The following is a 21,257-nucleotide window of genomic DNA, read 5'->3' as shown; positions in this document are numbered from 1 at the left end:
CCATTCTAACGCCGATCCACTCAAACTTTGGCTGAAATACGCCATCAACAGTTCATCTCTACCGCTTGCTCCTCTCATCTTGCTACAGAATCCCCTTAAATGTTCTACTGGGTCGTCATGCCCGTCGTACAGATCAAACTTGGGCATCTTGAACCCGGCCGGTAACTGAACATCTAGGAACAGACATAAGTCTTTATAGGCCACACTTACTTGGCCCTCTAACCCCCTCATGTCTCGGAATGATTGTTCTAAACTTTTGAGCTTTCTGATTATCTTCTCCTTCTCAGGGTTTTTGGGCGGCTTCTCGGTTTCTGCCGTGAGGTCAAGATGAGGGGTGTAAGAATAGGGCTCTGGAACTTTGAAGGTAGGTTCAGGGGGATAGTATTGGTTGTCATGAGTCTGGAACAGAGGTTCACTGGAGGATCGGTGTAAGGTAGCAGGTGGAGGTGCCACAAAAATGGGAGTGACTGGTGGAGGCGGGTATGGGACCTGTTTAGGTGGAGGAGCTTGTGATGTATGGGAAGTGGTGCCTTTGCATTGTTGGTAGAGGGGAAAAGCCGGAGATGAGTTCACAGTAGGAGGTTCCTGAGGTTGAGCCAATGGTGGGATATAAGCAGGGTTAGCGGGATAGACTGGAGGTGGATGCCCTTTCGCCCAGGCTTGGTACATTTCAGCCATCTGTTGCTTTAGCTTATACACTTCCTCCCTCATTGCATTAACGTCCATTTCTTCTACTTCTTTCGATGGGTCGACAATACTCATTTCTGGTTCCTGATTGGCCATATTCGACCTGTCTTTCGATCGGGTGTTGTATGGGTGAGTTGCCAGAATGCCGACCAGCTAACCACCTGTCTGGACTCAATTCATCAACAACAACATTGTTAGTGGTTAGGTTTTCAACAAGTTGGTAATCGCACATTTGAGGGATGAATGCACCTAAGCAGTTAACCGTTTCTATCATGCATTTGTTCGACCGCTTGCGTCATCCCGGCTTGATCACTTGCAACTTTCTTTCTCTTTCTCTTTCTTTGCTTTTCTTTGTTCTTTCTTTTTCTTTCTTCATCCTCTCATCGCCATCGTTTCTTTCCTCTTTTTCCTCTTATTTTCCATTCTTTCTCTTCCTCTCTCTTGTTTTTTTTCCTTTTTTTTTTTGGTTATGGTCGAATCCTATGGAGATTGCATACATATCATGACCCCGCATAAATCAGAACGAGCATAGTTCTGGAAAATAAGTGTGAAAGTAAAATAAAACATTTTTGGGATTTTCAGTTTTTATAAAACAGATGCTTCGATTACAAAGACTCAATACTAACAAATTTCAAAAATCGAACAGACTCTGATGCAGAGACAAAATACAGACTCCGAAATTAAGGTATCATACTCCAAAGAAATACAGACTCAAAAACAGAAAGAAAATATAAACCCAACATGACTTACAGACTCTGACAGAAAAGGAAATACAGACTCAAACTAAAAATCACGAGTACATCAATGCTCCTGGTGCCCGCGGGACATCATTCAGTCTCGCTACGGGCCTATGTGCAAGATCCCTTTAAAGTCGGCCCAAGTCGTTCATTATTTGTTTAAAAAGGTCATCACTGCTGCAAAGAATGTAGTGTGAGTCATATCCTCACAAACGTGGCACTTCATAATGATGTAGTTGGCGATGTTTCTAATTCTTTCTCTGATGACGCCCTTTTCTTGTAACAAACACCCAATCTGCTGGGCCCTGGCCTCCAAAGTTTGTTCAACCGCATGATTTTGTTCTTGAAGTTGTTACAAGTCTATTTCTAACTGCGCCAATGCCGTATAACAGTGTTCCCTTTCAACCTTGAAGTCTTTTGCCTGCTTGATAATTTTGTTATCCGTGGTGATGACCCTTTTCTTCAACCCCGCGACCTCATCGTCGTACCTTTCTCTCAACTGATTAACCAAGCGTACTCGTTCATCTGTATTTTTAGCCAATTGTTTTTTAGCCTTGGCTAGTTCACTTTCTGCTTTGTTCAAATCGAAATTATAGTCACTCACTTTCTGCCTTAGGTTAGCTATGAGCTTTTCATCTTTGTCACTTCGGACTAGATTTTCTGCCGCTACTTTCAGTTTCTGAATTTGAGCCCGGAGGGCCTCATTTTCTTTGGCGAGTTTTTTCTTTTCTCCTTCATCCGCTGCCACTTACAAGCTGTTCTCGAATTGAAGTTCTCTGACTTGCTTTTCCAACTTGCTTATGGTAGCCCTATACTCGTTTCCTTTGGTCAGCCAATCCCATTGCACCTGAGCTCCGTTGGTAAATTGCTGGACATGGGGTCTTTTTGCGGGCCTATCATGCTCATGTTGAACTTGGGATCTTTTACCATACCAAGCAATATAACTAGGCTCAACCTCGCCTCTGGATAGGTCTCGTACTTGAGTGTTAGGCCCTAAGAATCTGCACTAATGCCAAACCCGACACACTTTTTCTTCTGGGAAGGCAGCTTTTGGCATTAACTCAATGACTTGCCGACTCAAATCCTCATTGTGTGGGATGGTCTGGTATCGTCCTAACTGACGTAAGACTCTGTGCGGAGCATAAGGCTAGATACTCCGAAGACCCATCAACAGCAAAAAACATACCTCAGCCGACATATAGATTACTTCGTCGGCTGAAAGCCAACCAAATGTCCATTCGATCTTATTTGCGGTCAAAGATCTCAAATGAACATGCCATGTTTCCGTGCCGCCTGAAAACTCATAACCCTCTACTTGCTTTTCATGTTTTTCAATGCACTCGAGGCCAGTCATACCGCAATTCAAGTATCTAGGACGGTGGCAAAGGTGTTCCTCCATCCATATTTGTAACAGCACATTGCACCCTTCAAAGAACTTTTATCCTTCTCGACAACGAGTGAGTGCTCGGTAAATTTCTTCCAAGATCAACGGTACTATAGTCCCATTTGCCTTTTTCATTATAAAGTCAGCTATCCCTACTAGCCCCATCTCTATGTTCCCGTCTTTTGTCGGGCAAACCAAAATACCCAGGAATGCCACTATGAAAGCTAATCCTCTCCGAGCCTCCCACTTGTCATGATTTCCAGCGTGAGTAAGACCAGTTTCCGGTGTTTCGAAGCCACGGGGATTCCCTTATCGTCGGTATAGAAAGTAGAAGGTACAAAATCCTTTGGCCAAATTTCCATCTCGGATGTCCTGACTGATGCTTAACAAGTCCAAAAATTTGTAAGGGTTCACTGCTCTTGGTGCTACTGGGTACTGACTTCTAAGATTCCCTTCGAACCCGGCATAACCTGCTATCTCTTCTAGCGTAGGAGTTAACTCGAAATCCGCAAAGTGGAACACATTATGTGTTGGGTCCTAAAATGGTATCAGGGCCTCAATCACGTCTTTTCTGGGCTTAACCTTCAAGAGCCCAATAAGACCGCCCAATGCTTTTGTCACAACTTTCCAGCTGTCGTCCCCAAATCATGTCACCACATATGTAGCTCCAAAGGGATCTCTTCACGGACTGAGAAAAGTTCATTTTGATTTGTGCTCATCCTGCACATTTATTAAGGTGGTTAAAAATCAAGACTATTTGACTCAAGGACAAAATTGACACACTTTTTCCTTCTTCTTTTTTTCAAAAATAAAATCCGATTTTGCAAATACGGCCTTTCAGCACCTCAAACACGAAGAATTTAAGGTTGTGTCGACTAACCAGTGAAAACCTTGAAAAATGACCACAGGCAGTTGTTCTTGCAAAAAACAGCCTTCCGGCGCCCTTTTAGGGACATTCGGGCTATTTCTGACAAGAATGGCATCACCCTAACTGTTTTCAAACTAAAGTGAAATTTTTGGTGTTTCGGGCTATTTTTGCAAAAAGGAAGTTGGACCCGATGGGGGTTGCCTACGTATCTCACACCCCGTGAGAATCAAACTGGCGTAGTTCGGGCAGATAAAACAAACTATTCTTGAAAACAAGACTCTTTTTATTATTTCATTGGTAAATAAAACTATTTTTGAAAACAAAAACCCCTTCTTTTTTCATTTTTCATTTCATTGGCACATAAAACAAACTGTTTTTGAAAACAAAACTTTTTTTTTCTTTTTTTTTTTCATTTCATTGGCAAATTAAACAAACTATATTTTTTTTTTGTAAATAAAACTTTTTTTTTCTTCTCTTTTTTCGTTTTCTCAAAAATTCAGCAGAGTTTCGGCACTATTTGGACATTGATTTTTTTCAGAACAGGCGATTAACTCTCTTTAGCCCTCATACTGCTATTTCTTTTTCCTCAACTTTTCCCAATATCCACAAGCCACTCAGCATGCAAGTCCGAAGCAAATAAATGCACAAGTAGCAAGTTGGATGCATCAGGATGGTCTTTTTGTTACGGGTGCACCTGTCCTAGACAGACCCAACCCCTGTGTTGAGTCTCCAAAGTCAAAATGCACATGATGCAAACAAACGTTCCTACTAGGGATCCGGCATGAAGAGGTAGTAATTAACACTGAGCCCCAATTGGGCCTGATTCTTATAATATGATTAGTAAACTAATTCTAAACATAAAGATTGCAAACCATTTTAGCCTATCAATCATCCATCATTTATTCATATAGCTCGACCATCAGCATTTTGTAAAGCAAATATTCTGATTTTTTTCGAATATGAAACAAACGACCTAATTGCTAATTGTAGGAGAACATTATCCTTTTGAAAACTCACATAATAATATACAATTCATGAGGTTCATAAATCCTAAGCAATTATACAATGTGAACTAAAATAGACTAAGCTGGAAGTTCATGCTTTAACAGATGATTATACAATTCAAGCTAAAAGTTAAGATGAATGTCCATGATTTAAGAGCCCTAACAACAGCTATCATTCAAAATTAAACTACAAAACACTTCAGTAACACATACACAAAAATTATATTAAACTACAATACGAGTCAGGAAAGGCATTGGACAAAATTCATGCTTCAATTCTTCATATGGATTCATTCTTCGAGTTTCAGCTTACAATGATCAAAGTTATAAAGCTATGTACCTGGAAATGAAGCAAAATAAAAGGAAGAAAGAGTCAGCAGTGGCAAGCAAACAATCAGCAGTTGAAACCAACAACACAAGATCAATTTTGGACTCAAAACAGCATCACAACAGCCCAGGAATGAATGACAGAGGAACAACACCAACAAAATAACCAAAACAAACTTGATTGAACCCAAACTGACTCGAAATTAAACCCAGGAAAACTTCTAAAACTTCAGCAGCCAGAAACATATCCTTATCTAAGCTAGAAATTTGAATTAACAGCTGAAACTCGAAATTAATCTAAGGAAAACTTCAATGGAATAGTATTTTTTGGAGTTTTTGTATTATTTTTTTGGTTTTTAGAAGATTTTAAGATCTAGAAGGAACTGTCACACTCTCAAATTTCAAACTTTGGTTTTTTTTTGAGTTTTCAGCCTTCAAAACTTGTGAAACAAGGCAGTAGAGATTGTCTTTTATAGGCATAAATTGGGGCTCTTTCAGATTTTTTACTTTACATTTTCAGTCCCTCTTTTATTTTCAGTATTTAACTGTTTAGTCCCTTATTTATTAGCTTGTTGCCCAAGTTACACTACTAAGTCCCTGAAATTCTAATTGGAACCCCATCTAGAAGGTTCTAGGAGTTTCCAATTTCAGTTACTATAAGATTTCTTTTATTGGACCACCCAATATACCTCTGAATACCCTCAAAATTACTTAAGTTTGTCAGACCATGGTCTGGGCCAAGTGACCCAGTTCAAATGGGCCTACTGCTTTCAAAACAAAACCCAAATCCCTGTTTACTAATCTGAATTCCCAACTAAAGGCAAAAGAACTCGAATCATACTAAAGAAGAATAGCTAAAACAAACAGTTCAAGACAAACAATTAACATAATGAACGGAAGCAACTAAATCAGGTAAAATAAGAAAAGTCACATAAACAACAGCAAGTGACGGACGCAAAAATGAACCATGTGATTATAACAAAAAATCATAAACCTATAACTAGTAATTCAAATTATGGACGAAGAACATAAAACAAACAAGAAAAATAAAGGAAAACTTACTAGTTTGGGCTTGAACATAATGAACAACTCTGTTTTGACCTTGAGATGATATAAATCGTCTATTCTTTGTGATGAACGGACGGAAAACATCATCTCGAGGTGAAACAGGCCAAGGATCTTGGAAGGATGATTTTCATGTGGGTCTTCTGATTTTAAACCTAGGACCTGAAGCTTACATTTGAAACTCGAAAGCTTTTGAGGGGATTCTGAGGAAGCTAGACAGATATTTGGGATGAAGGGGATGAGGTGGTCGTTGGGTGTTGATTTGGTGGGGAAAGGGTGGTGGCGTCGCTGGGCACGGCGGAGGAACTCATGGCGGCGCCCTAGGGTTTCACTGATTTGAGTATTTTGGGTGGGATTGGAAATGTAAAATGTGGATATTCTTGAAGAGGGGGTTGAGAGGAGCATCTGGTGCAATTTTGGCCAAGTTTGGAAGTCAAGCGCCACCGCATGGCGATTTCCGGTGGCAACGGTGGTGGTGGGAGATGACAGTGAAGAAGATGACCTAACATTGGATATTAGGTCAATGTTATAAAATTCGGACACTTTTAATTGAATGGGGGAAACGATGTAGTATCCTTGGATGAGGTAAAACGAATGGCCCAGATTGAAGTGCCACTTATTAACTCAAAACGATGTAGTATCCTTTCCATACTACGTCGTTTCGAGAGTTCCAGAGAAATAGGGTTTGGACCGGGTATGGTTTGGGCTGGGACAATTAAATCGGTTTTGAGCCCAGATTTTTTTCATTCTTTCTTTTTCCTTTTCAATTCACAATTCCTTTCTTTTCCCAAAATCAAAATAAATCCTAGATTAATTAATAATAATTTTCAAACTGAATTAACCTACCATATTAAATTAATTATCCCTAATAATTGTTACTACAAATAATTTAGAAACCAAATTAAAGGAAAAAACTACTAAAATTCAAAAATAAAAATAAAAAGTGCAAAATAAACTATTTTTGTGATTTTTCCTATTTTTATAAAATAATTTGTCAATTAAATCTAAAAATGTAAAATTAAAACCTAAATGCGAATGCAACATATTTTCTGTAATTTTCATTAATTAAATAAAAAATAAAAATGCATAGACAAATGCAAACAATTACCAGAAAATGCCACGAAAATCCCCAAAATTGCAAACATGACAGAAATTATTTCGTTTATGAATTTGTTGGAGTAATACATGTGGGGCAAAAATCACGTGGTCACAAATCACACAAATTTGGTTTTGGAAAAACAATGCAGAATGCAGAAGTTCGAGGGGAGTGATTTCAGATTTTTTTCGATAGTGAAAATGTGGCCAAACCTCTGTATTTATAGCCAGCAAGGTTGAGTCCCAACAGGTGCAAAGGTGCATGTTCAATGATAAGGTGTCTATTCAGCTATTGAATGGAACGTTTCAGTTGTTGGTCGTGAAATAATTCCGCAATCTTCCAATGTGCGAAAATGATTTCGCGATCTTCCAACGCAAAAAATATTTAGAAAAGAAAATGTTAAATAATGGAAAAGGAAATAAATTTGGTCCAAAAAATTATCAATCAATCATATTAATTGACCAAATCCAAATCCAAATCCAAATCCAAATCCGAAGCCGAGCCGAGCGAGCGACGATGACAACGACGCGAGGCACCGCTTCTTCTTAACTCTTTAAGAGCTAGAAGATGAGCTTCTATATTTATACACAAAGAATTTCTTTCCTTCTTCCAATGAGGGATAAAGTGCATTAGTAAAGTGAACTAATTCAAAATTTCACTTCCCTCCATTTATTTTTCCACAATTTTCCATTCACACCACTTTTGTTCTTAATAACTAAACTCAACAATCCCACACATGAATGGGGAATGGCTATCCGAAACAAATATGCATGAAAAACTGTGTGTGATTCACAAGTAAGGATTAACCACATCTGGATAAGTAGGTTTTTCTTTGAACTTTCCGTAATGAACATATGTCGGATATACTCGATCAATCGGTAGATTTGATATCTTTGAATCGTCGAACTTTGGTGTATACCTAGAAAGCCATAGTCACACAATCAACCCTTACCCGTCTTTGGTTCTCATTGTTGTGTTTGTTTTAGCCATGAACACCACCTGGTTTCGTAAGGGCATAGAGAACTGGCCTTACAACATTCTCCTTGAAGCGGCTTACACTTCACACTTATATAGGTGATTCCTAAATGTGTTATCCCGTAGATACACTATTTAATATATCCCGTATGAAACTTAGAACCATTAAAAAGTCCTAATGCTTTATCCTTGGTACTGAACATTGTCTGCATCATGAGAATGGACCAAAATTTTATTTAACAATGTTGAACCATCACTAATAACTTTGTTTGATCTCCTTGAACCTAGATCTTGGGATCTCTAGTCTTCTAGGTAGAGTTACCGCCATAGTGATTTGTCCTCGGCCATAGTCCCATTCCCTTTGATGACTTCTCAACCGCCTCTCTAGGTAGGCCTTATGTAAGCGGATCCGATACATTATATTTTGACTTTACATAGTGTAAAGCCCCAGAAATTTTGCTAAGTAATCTAAGATTTTGTGGTGCCAAGATAGGCTAATTATTTTATCTTGTGTGCAAGTGAGAGTTCATGATATAATGGATATTAATTAGATAAGTTAATAAGTGTATAAGTTATATTATAAGTGGTTTTGGGTCTAAGGAGAGGCCTAAGTCTAAGCCAAGTTGGAAAACTTTCATAATAGGCTAAAGTTGTAAGTGAATGCGCACAAGACCTCACTTTGGACAAGCATATCTCTAGTTATATAAAGTTTTGTGTGATGCAAAAACTATCAAATTAAATCTCTTTGAGTCTAGTTCCCAACCGTTCGTCATTTGGAGGTGTATACAGAAAGTTATGACCATTTTACAGGATCTGTGTCAGACGCGCGACCGCGGGAAAACTGGGTGTTTCTGCCTCCGAGCGCGGCAAACCGCGGTAAGACCGCCCCCACCGCATCCCGGCGCGGTTTGACCGCGGCCGCATGCCCAACAGCCCTATAAATACCCCAAGACCGGGTATGGAGTGCCCCTAAGTCATTTCTTTGAGCTAGGGCTTGTTTTATCAAAGGGAATCCGTCCCATACTTCCCTCCTATGATCCAAGGTAATGTTTTTGGAGTATTTTGAGTTGATTACTACTCCTAAACACTTATATTAACAAGGATTCATCTTGAAAATCCATAGATTCCCATCCAAATCCCTAAATTGATCAAGAACTCTACAAGTGGGGATTCTCAAAATTCTTACTACAAGAGGTATGTCTAACATCTCTAACTACTCTATGGTGATTATTTATATATGATATATACATTAGAACTCATGGGATGGTGATTGGAAGCCATAGGTGCCTAACCTAGGTTGTGTTGGTGTTGTAGAGATTGTGAGATGGGTTATTGGAGTATGATTCTTGGGTGCAATAGTATTATGTATACATGAATGTACGAATTACGTTTGTGGGAAGATTGTTGAACATAAATACGTAAAGATTGGGTTGGAAAATGAAGGAAACCTTGTAAATGAGATTTGAAATCAAGATGCTCAACTAGTATTTGATAAAATGCTCAAATGAGCTGAAACCATGAATACCTTCCTAAATTGTGTTCAATTTTGTTATGTCTCAAGTAGATTGGGATTGCTAGAATTTCCGGAACATCGTAGTAAATTAAGGAAAGCTTAAACGAGTTATGTATGGCTAAAACCCCCTTTTATTAAAAATTGAGCTCCGCTGGCGTTTACGAAAGTGTGGTAAGATTTGAATTGGTTAATGTATTGATTGTTATTGTGCATTAATTGATTTGCAATTAACTACACATATACGTGAAGGATGTGCCTCCATGTGAGTAATGTACCATTCTTGATAATTAGAGAAGTATGAAGAATACAATTATGTGTTAAAATGCTTAGCCTATAAGCCAAGATAGAAACTGAGAATTATTCATGCTAGCTATGTGCCCACTTACCTGTACTGCAACTTGAATACTTTTGTATATGCCTATGATCACAACATGCAAGATGAATACTGAAAATGGAAAACGATGTGATAATGGTGGCCCTGAGTGCCAAGGAAATGATAAAGATTCAGATGTGATGACTAATGAGAAGGGAACAACGCCTAGATAAGGCGGCCTAGCCGATCGGGTCGTGGTCGGACACCATGCCGCACACATGGTGGTAATATGCTGATATTGAATTTCGGATAAGGGAATGAAATAGTGATTAAGATATATGCCTCCAATGAGGCAACCTAGCCGGTCGGGTCGTGATCGGACTCCGCTCAAGATAGCGGTGGTATTGAGAACAGTGATGAAGATATGAAAGAAATGCCCCAAACTAAGTTTTGGAAATTATATGAAGGATTGAATGAATTGCATAGTTGATTTACTCATGTGATTTACTTGTACTTTCTTGATAGTTCTTTCTAGTAAAATTGTGTTTAGTTATACATACTAGTGCTATTCGATGGCACTAACGTCCCTTTTGCCGGGGGCGCTACATTTTTTTTGAATGTAGGTGGCTCCATTGCGGATAGTGCCGATCGCGCATAGCGGAGTACCTTCTTCTCAAAGTCTTGGTGAGCCCCTTTCTCCTTCAAGGGGTTATATTGTACATCTTTTTATTTTGGACTTTCACTTTTGAGGTATAGTCGGGGCCTTGTTGCCGGCATTGTTACCACGTCTTTTGTATCCTTAGAGGCTCCATAGACCTTTGTGTGGGTTATGTATGGGTATTGGATAGGTCAATGGACCATGTTGTAACCTTGTACTCTTGCTTTCTTCTACACTATAACTTGTATGGAACCTTGGAAGTTTAACCACGATTTAAATGTTGTGATATAAAATGAATTAAGATGTTAAATGTACTATCTTTCCTAGTTTAAATAAAGGTAAGCATGGCTTCCTTATTCCTATCGAGTTGGGTAGATGGCGGTTTATAAGTCTTGCTCAGTTGGGTTCACTCTATTGAGCGCCGATCGCGCCTCCCGAAGTTGGGGCGTGACACATAGTCAATTGTGATAATTCCCCTAGAGAGTAGTTGTCTAACGGTATTATGTCTTCATCGAATGTGACGAGATTTCCCATTATACATAACACTCCAAGACCTTCCTATTGCTGCTTGACTGTCGCAATGTATGCATATAGGTGCCAAAGGATTGGGCCAAAATGGAATGTCTTCTAAGAAATTCTGGAGCCATACAGCTTCTTCACCGGCCTTTTCTAAAGCTATAAACTCAAACTCCATTGTAGAGCGAGCGATGCATGTCTTTTTGGACGACTTCCAAGATATTGCTCCTCCACCAATGGTAAAAACATATCCACTTGTGTATTTTATTTCCATTGATCCAATTTGCATCACTATATCCCTCAATAACTGCGGGATAATTATTGTAATACAATGCATAGTCTTGAGTATATTTCAAATATCCCAAAACTCATTTCGTTGCTATCCAATGAGCTTGGTTGGGATTACTTGTGTATCGACTAAGCTTGCTTATTGCACAAGCTATATCAAGTCGTGTACAATTCATCATGTACATCAAACTTCCCAACACTCGAGCATATTCCAATTGAGAATTGCTTTGACCTTTGTTCTTTACAAGAGTATGGTTTAAATCAATTGGCGTTTTTGCTTCTTTAAAGTCCAAATATTTGAACTTTTCAAGAATCATTTTAATATAATGAGATTGAGACAAAGCTATACCTTGAGTAGTCTAAAGAATCTTAATTCCCAAAATTAAATCGGCAACTCCTAAGTCTTTCATATCAAACTTACTAGTAAGCATGTGCTTAGTAGTATTTATGTTAGCAATGTCATTACTCATTATCAACATATCATCCACATATAAGCAAACAATAACTATTTGATTTGGAGTATTCTTAATGTAAACACATTTGTCACACTCATTGATCTTGAAACCATTTGACAATATTGCTTGGTCAAATTTTGCATGCCATTGTTTTGGTGCTTGTTTTTGTCCGTAAAGTGACTTAACAAGTCGACACACCTTCTTTTCTTTTGCGGAAACTACAAACCCTTCAGGTTGTTCTATCTAGATTTCTTCCTCTAAATCTCAATTTAAGAAGGTTGTTTTTATATCCATCTGATGGATTTGAAGGCCATACACGGCGGCTAACGCTATTAACACCCGGATAGATGTAATCCTTGTTACCAGCGAGTATGTGTCAAAGTAATCAAGACATTCTCATTGTCTAAACCCTTTAACAACTAATCTTGCCTTATATTTGTCAATAGTACCATCAGATTTTATTTTCTTCTTGAAAATCCATTTAGAACCCAAAGGTTTATTTCCCGGAGGAAGATCAACCAGTTCCCAAATATGATTACTTAATATGGATTCTATCTCACTATTGACTGCCTCTTTCTAATATTGTGCTTCCGAGGAAGATATTGCTTCTTTGAATGTTTGAGGCTCATTTTCCAACAAGAATGCCCGAAAATCTGGTCCAAAGGAAGTAGCTATCCTTTGACGTATACTACGTTTTGGATTATCCTCATCAAAAGTACTTTCCTTTGTTTCTTCCCGAGGTTGCATAGATTTTTCATTAGACGACTCACATTCCATTTTATACGGATAAATATTCTCAAAGAATTCAGCATTGTCTGATTCAATTACCGTATTAATATGAATGTCGGGATTTCCTGATTTATGAATCAGAAAATGATATTCCTTACTATTTGTTGCATATCCTATGAAAATGCAATCAGCGGTTTTGGTCCAATATTTACCCTTTTAGGTTTAGGAACTTGTACTTTAGCCAAACACCCCCATACTTTATTTTAAGTTGGGTTTCCTTCCTTTCCATTTCTCATATGGAATGGATTGCGTTTTGCTATGGGGAACTCGATTTAGTATTTGATTAGCTGTAAGAATAGCTCCCCCCTACAAGTTCTGAGGTAAACCAGAAAATATTAACAAGGTGTTCATCATCTCCTTTAATATTCTATTCTTTCTTTTCGCAATTCCATTAGATTGCGATGAGTAAGGGGCAGTAGTTTGGTGGATAATGCCATTTTCCAAACATATTTCTTCAAAAAGAGATTCATATTCGCGATCCTTATAACTTCTTATCATTTTGATCTTTTTGTTTAGTTGCGTTTCAACTTCATTTTTGTATTGCTTGAATGCATGAATTGCTTCATCTTTACTATTGAGTAAGTAAATATAGCAATATCTAGTACTATCATCAATAAAGTTATGAAATATTTTTTCCCACCGCGAGATGGTATTGACTTCATGTCGCAAATATCTGTGTGAATTAAGTCTAAAGGATTTGAATTCCTTTCAACTGACTTATAAGGATGCTTAAATACTTTGATTCTACACATATTTGACATTTCGAGCTATTGCATTCAAACTTAGGCAATACTTCCAAATTAATCATTTTTCGCAAAGTTTTGAAGTTGACGTGGCTTAAACGTTCATGCCATAAATTATTTGACTCAAGCAAGTAAGAAGAATCTGAAATTTTATTCATATCAATGGCAATTACATTGAGTTTGAAAAGTCCCTCAATCAAACCAAATACATTGGTTTGAAGTTTTTGTATCTTCAAACCAAATACGAACAACCGAGTTTTTATATCTCGGATTGAGTAGAAAGTCACAAAGACTTTAATCTCAAACTGGAGTAGAAAATCCGAAGATTTATCTCCAAAGTAGGAGTAGAAAATCAATAAGATTTTAGTCTCCCAAAGCAGAAAGTAAGATTGAATACAGAAATAAAACGTTAAATTCCTTAAGCTTGTTAGAACTCTGTATTCAAAATCAGTAAATGATCACACATTAGTTTTAATAACGAAAGCAGAAAATTCCGAGCCCACAAGTTTTTTGTGTTTCCTTAAGAAATTTAAACCCCTCACAATGCCCAAGGTTGCGGATTAATTCCTCCCCGGATAGAACGGAATAACTATTCTGTGATAGCGGCACTTCAAATCACATAATTTCGGCGAACTCAAATGGTGGAGAAAATTACAGAAAATGCTTACGTTTTTTGTTTTGGAAAAACAATGCAGAATGCGGAAGTTCAAGGGGAGTGATTTCATATTTTTTCGGTAGTGAAAATGAGACTAAACCTCTCTATTTATAGCCAGCAAGGTTGAGTCCCAACAGGTGCAAAGGTGCATGTTCAATGATAAGGTGTCTATTTAGCTATTGAATGGAACGTTTCAGCTGTTGGTCGCGAAATAATTCCGCGCTCTTCTAATGCAGGAAAATGATTTCGCGATCTTCCAATGCTAAATATATTTAGAAAAGAAAATGTTGAATAATGGAAATGGAAATGAATTTGGTCCAAAAAATTATCAATCAATCATATCAATTGACCGAATCTGAATTCATCTGAATCCGAATTTGAATCCGAAGCTGAAGTCGAGCTGAGCGAGTGATGAGGACGACGGCGCGAGGCACCACTTCTTCTTAACTCTTTAAGAGCTAGAAGATGAGCTTCTATATTTATACACAAAGATTTTCTTTCCTTCTTCCAATGAGGGACAAAGTGCATTAGTAAAGTGAACTAATTCAAAATTTCACTTCCCTCCATTTCTTTTCCCACCATTTTTCATTCACACCTCTTTTATTATTAATAACAAAACCCAACAGGTGTTACCAAAAGATGATATAGAATCTTTGCATCTATGCAAGAACATGGTGGAACGGGGTGAATGGCCATCTCTTGTGGTGTTTTTGATCCCAAAGAAGGGTAGACATTGTTAACTTTGTTTCCAACTTATTCAAAAATCAAAATTTTATTAAATATTTCCTATTTTTGAGGCCGAAAATGATTTGTTTGTTCTCATTCATCAGATTTACTGTTGAAGCAGACGGGTTCATAAGAGACTTGACAATTATTACAGACTATGTTGGAGATGTTGACTATTTGAAGAATCAGGAAACTGATGATGGAGATAGCATGATGTCTCTTTTAACTGCTGGTGATATACCTTGTCATTTGTCCTAATAAGCGCAAAAACTTTGCTCGGTTCATCAATGGCATAAATAACCATACTCTGCATGTTCAAATTCCATCTAATACTTGTCCTTTTGATCTCTCTTCTTCATTTCGTCCTCTAATGCTATGATATAACTTGGTATTTGTAACGATCTAACCGGTCATTTTGCTTTTTAAACCATGTTCTCCTAAATAAAACTTCCCGTATGTGCTTTTACTATTTTATAACTTATAGGTATAGTTAGTTCGGGTTTTGGAAGGGTTCGGGTTGAAATCAGATCACTTGGTTCCTTAAGGTTGGCTTAAAAGGCCAAGTTTGACTTCGGTCGATATTTTGAGTAAACGACCTTGGAATCGGGATTTGACGGTTCCAATAGGTTCATATGATGATTTTGGACTTGGGCTTATGTTCGAAACGGGTTTTGAATGACTCGGGAGCGTTTTGGCGCCTAATAGTGAAAGTTGGTTCTTGAAGGGTTTAGTTCTTTAAATTTGGTTTGGAGCAGGTTTTGGTGATATCGAGCTCCAAATAGAATTCTAAAACCGGGAATAGTTTCGTAATGTTATTTAAGACTTGCACGCAAAATTTGGCGTCATTCCGAGTAATTTAAGTACGTTTCGGTGCATTGGAAGTAAATTGAAGAACTTGAAGTTCATAAGTTTGATTCAATTGGTTTTGGGGTATGATTCTTAGTTTTAATGTTGTTTCGGGCGTTTCGAGAGTTTGAGTGATTCCATTTTATGATTCCAAACTTGTTGGTATGTTCGGGCAGGACCCCGGGGGCCCCGAGTGTCAATCGGACGAAGCTCGGACCAAGTTGGAAAGTTGGAGGAAGAGCTGAAGCTACAACTACTGTCATAATTGCACATGCGCTTGGCTAGCCATAGGTGCGAGCTCGCAGGTGCGAGGAATTAGATATAGAAGCAGTTCTAGAGCATTTGGCAAGGGACTGCAGGTGCGGAGATTTGTGCGCACCCGCGAATGCACAAGTGCGAAAGGGAAGGGCGCAAATGCGGAGCTGGGCGCAGAAACGACTCTATGGCCGCACAAGCGGGACCGTAGAAGCGGTCTACCGCTCGCAGAAGCGGCCCACGTTGGACTCAAAGAGTTCTGCAAAAGCGGATCAGACACCATAGGTGCAGGACCGTAGATGCAGCCAAGGCACCGCAGGTGCGGAATCGCTGGAGGTAGTGAGATTCATTTAATATGGGACTTAGGCTATTTATAACACATTTCCATCACTCTAGGGCGATTTGAGAGCTTTTAAGGAGTGGATTTCGACCTATCTTTTGAAGGTAATTAATTTCTACCTAATGTGAGTTTAATATATAGTTTATGGGTAGATTATAACATGAAAAATTGTGGAATTCATGGGTTAGATGGAAAACCTAGGTTTTTCATAAAAATGAGATTTAACCACGAAATTTGTTAGGGAATTTGGTGAAAATCATATATTTGAGTTCATGAGGTTATGGGTAACAACTTTCTTCGAATATTTCTAGAATCCGGGCACGTGGGGCTGGGAGTGAATTTTAGGAATCTTGCATTTAGGATTGGGTAATCACTTTGATAATAGGGATATGGACTTTTGAATATAAATTGATTAATTTATATAATGTTTGACTAGTTTTGAGTCGTTTGGCACCATATTTGGAGGTTTGAGCACATTCTTGAATCGGGAAGTAGGCCTTGAGACAAGGTAAGTCTCTTTTCTAACCTTGTAAGAGGGAATTTACCCCATAGATGAACTTAATTAATATGTGTTGTTATTTGTGGGGGCTACGTACGTACTAAGTGACGGGAGTTCGTAAGTAGCTACTATTCATGTTTATGTCCGAGTAGTTTTAGGCATATACCATTCTTTGTGGACACCATTATCTGATTTTACTTGTTAATTGTATCGAATGGAACTAAGTTGAGGATTTTAAAATTTCAAAAGCTTCAAGTTGAATTTCCTTTATTCGAAAAGAATCGAGAAAGGTTATGATTTATTGATAAATTTATATTTAACCGTGTCGCAAGTATATTCCGCGAGCGGGGTGATTCTTTCCACTACTCTCATGAGAGCGGGTCGTTCGCCTCAGCAGGTTAATAGATACATTTATGGTTCGTGCCGTTCGAACCTCTGCAGTGCGCAATTTATATTTATATATTGGATTGGGATGTACGTCCTTGGCAGAATTCGTGCGTGATAATAGGACTGGAAGTCCCTTTCATAATTGGTATTAATTCATTTGTTTGAGAGATTATTTGTTTTAAATGAAGGAAATGATTCAGTTCTTTAATATGGTGAAAGGATTGTTTAGTTATCTCTTATTCTGAGTTTTATTGTCATCTCTACATATAATGTTTTAATCAGATATTCATATTATCATATTGTTGGCCTTTAGTATGTGTCAGAGTCGACCCCTCGTCACTACTTCTTCGAGGTTAGACTAGATACTTACTGGGTACATATTGTTTAGGTACTCACGCTGCACTTCTGTACTTCAATTGTACAGGATCTGAGGTAGGTGCATCTGGTTACCAGTTCGACGTGCATATTTGATCCCCACTTCGAGACTACACAGTGAGCTGCCCTTCTGAGCCGTACTACAGTAGCCAAAGTCTTCCTTTTGTTATACTTTTCTGTCTATTACATTTTAGATAGTAGACTAGTATTGTTTTGTATATTCTACTAGAATGCTCATACACTTGTGACACCAGGTCTTGGCACACACTAGTAGACTTATGCTTTTGGATTTATTTTAAGATTACGAGTTGCACTCATTTGCTTTCGTTTAATTATTTTTCATCTGCGAATTTCTAAATCTTTTAACAATGAGGAAAATGTTATTCACTAAATAATCTTATTTAAATCGAGAAACCACTAGATTGATTAGTGTTGGCTTGCCTAACAACGGTGTTGGGTGCCACCACGGCCTATAATGGAATTGGGTCGTGACAGTATTATACAATAAATCATGTCAAAACCACAATCATCAGTTTTTCATTGTCTCCAAAAGAAGGTTTTTGAATATATGGTGATCTCATCGTAAACTTAACGCACTCTGCTAAAAGTAGAGGTATTAATACTGAGGTGTATTATATCTTAAGTAGGCCTAAGTGTATGCCTCATATTGGGAATCAATATCTGAATGATGGATATTTTCCTCTAATGCAAGGATGGGAAGAAAAAGCAAAATGTCAAGTGTGTAAGATTTGATGTTAATTGTGAAAGTAGAGTTATATTGATCACGAGCTAGGGACCGCAATGGGAGGAGGGACTAACTATATGAGTCAAAATCTGACCACACGTGGATTAGTGCTAAAAGGAATGGTAAGGGGTCGACTAAGCTGTGGTCGTACCCACAAGGCGTAATAACGATGAGTATCTCGGCCACTGTCGAGATCGAGCCATCAGAAAGCTTGTGAGGAAAATTATATGTCGTAATACTTAAGGGGAGCGATGTAAAGTATGATCGAGAGAGAGGGTATTCTTGATAAAGACCGTTGGACAAAGAGAAATATTTATAATATATGTAAGGTAAGAAGGCAAGAAAAGGGCCTCTCAGAGGAATAGGAAAAGATCTTTAACAACAATAAAGCGAAAGCTTAGATCTTGATTGCAAATCTTTGTAATCGTCATTGTTGAATCACTAAAGATAGATCTCGTAGTTATCAATGGCATTCCTTCCTTTCCTTATTTCCTCTTACATCACGGAACAATATGTCAAGAATGTAAGCCCATCATTTATATTTGATATCTTATATAGTTCCAGAAAGTTTATAAGCTTGATTATATCTTATTCTCTTATTTAATGTGCTTAGATCTAGAGTTAATTATCATTGGCTAAGATTTATCCTCTAATTTCATCATTAATTAGTTTAGCAAAAAGTTAGATACTTTTTGGTCAAACAATTTGGCGCCGTCTGTGGGGATTTCTTAGCCAAATTTTTAGTTTCCTTTAGATCTAAAACCAGCCAAGTATTACTTCCAGGCTATCATAATCTTACCATCTTGGTATAAACACCAACTCGAAAAAGTGATAGATAAGCTTTTGAGATAACCAAACCAATCTGGGTCAGATCTCTATATGAAATCGAAATTATGTCCGATGTCTATGCAAAACCCACACCTCATCTGTACCGATGGGTTTGAACCGTCATATGTATGTTCAAAGTAGGATCACGGTCACTATGAACTTAGCATGACCGCAATCCTATTTGACGTATTTACCTTATCTACCGGCCTATACTCCCACCTCTTAGGAAGGGATGATAGCCTACTGTGTGATTCTTTGAAATAACGGGTGTATCCTGCCTTATTTTCGTACCCATACGCACTATGTGATTTATGAACAAAGTATGACATGTTTCCTTTATTGTTTGTGCATATCGGACGGGATCGGATCGGGAATCGGCCTCGAGATCCCAACGGGCAAAGTAAGTCCAACCCATGAAAGCCTAGATGCGACTAACGACGAAGCCAAATGCGGCTGCCAAATCTGAAATCCTCACTTGAGCACGGCGCGAAGCGAGTGACCCTACAGCGCCTTTCCCCCTTCACTGACTAACCAGGCCAAGGTAACAGGCAATTTCGTTTGTATTTAACTTATCATACTCTTTTTGGCTCAAAGGAGGAACACGAGCATTCTCATAGGTACACGAACAAGGAACAAACGCCACCAAACAAACTAGGAAAATGTTTCATACCGTACCATCTCGCAAGCAATGACCGAGCAAAGCCCTCTGCGATGTACCGTAATACAAATAACGGAAATGGCTCAGAATAGGCCGACATTATTAAGAAACAATCTCCTGAACTGGGGGCTGAGCAACGGGTCCATGAAACATATAGTCTCCCTAACACCGGCCAAGCATGGGCTCGAAAATCTTGGTGCCCAGTAATCCAAGCAATAATTTCATCGTCCGTCTTGCCAACGGCCTCTCCAGGATGCGCAACGATGGCACCCGATAAACCGGGACTCCACCGGCACATACAAACTATGCAATGACGCACAGTACTCTCCAATGAAAGCAAAATTAAACAAACCGGGACTCACCGCGACGCACAGTACTCTCCAATGAAAGCAAAATTAAGCAAACCAGGAGTCACACCGATGCATACGTAAACAATACGGTAACGAGTAATGTTCTTCAATATAAGTACTGCAATGAACAAATCTCACCTTCCCTCCAAACCTGCACATCGCCAAGAAAATAAAATTCGACTTTGCTTGAACTAACAACAGATTACAATTTGACCTCGCTCGAATTAACACCCCTACGACCATCACCAAATAGGTTATAATTCGACTTCGCTCGAATTAACACCCCTACGGCCATCGGCAAACAGGTTATGATTTGACCTCGATCGAATTAACACCCCTACGGCCATCTGCCATCGCCAAATGGGTTATGATTTGACCTCACTTGAATTAACACCCCCTACGTCCATCTATCATCACCAAACGGGTTACAATTCGACCTCGCTCTAATTAACACCCGTACGGTCATCTAGCATCACCAAACGGGTTATGATTCAAACTCGCTCGAATTAACACCCCTACGGCCATCTGCTATTGCCAAACGGGTTACAATTCGACCTCGCTCGAATTAACACCCTTACGGCCATCTGACATTGCCAAATGGGTTACAATTCGACCTCGCCCGAATTAACACCCTTACGGCCATCATGCATCGCCAAATGAAAGAAAAGTTCGACCGCACTCGAACTTACAATGGGTTACAATTTCAACCTGCTCAAATTCACACCCTTATGGCCATCGGCCATCACCGAGTGGAAGTAAAAATTCGCCCACCCAAATCAACAAATCAATGTTTGACCCCATCGAACTCATAACAGTCCATAGTTCAATTTCACATGAGCTCGCCGCTGCCATCGCTAAAAACGCCATGAAAAATTGACTTTACCCAAGTTGGCAACTCCAAGTTCGACCTCGCTCAAATATATAAGGCAAAATTGACTTCGCCCAAATTGGTAAGTATAAATTCGACCCCACTCGAATATACAAGTCAAAACTAATTTCGCCCAAGTTGGCAAGTCTAACTTTGACCTCGTTCGAATATACAAATCAAGGTTGATTCCGCCCAAGTTGGAAAATCAAAAGTCAACCTCGCCCGAACTTGCAGATCCAAAGTGACTTCATTCAAACTCACACAACGAAATCTGACCTCTCCTGGATCAAACAAACTAGATCCGCCC

At 38.7% G+C, this 21,257-nt stretch overlaps 1 pseudogene; it reads left to right on the top strand.

Moving 5' to 3' along the window:
* The window catches only part of LOC104225865 (histone-lysine N-methyltransferase ATXR6-like), a 189,535-nt pseudogene extending 171,241 nt beyond the window's left edge, over positions 1-18,294 (top strand).
* Positions 18,295-21,257: the final 2,963 nt, after the last annotated feature.

This window comes from Nicotiana sylvestris, chromosome 6, assembly GCF_000393655.2.
Source record: "Nicotiana sylvestris chromosome 6, ASM39365v2, whole genome shotgun sequence".
Taxonomy (NCBI): Eukaryota; Viridiplantae; Streptophyta; class Magnoliopsida; order Solanales; family Solanaceae; genus Nicotiana; species Nicotiana sylvestris.
Note: the sequence above shows the minus strand (reverse complement) of the source record. Positions and strands in the feature narration are given on the sequence as shown.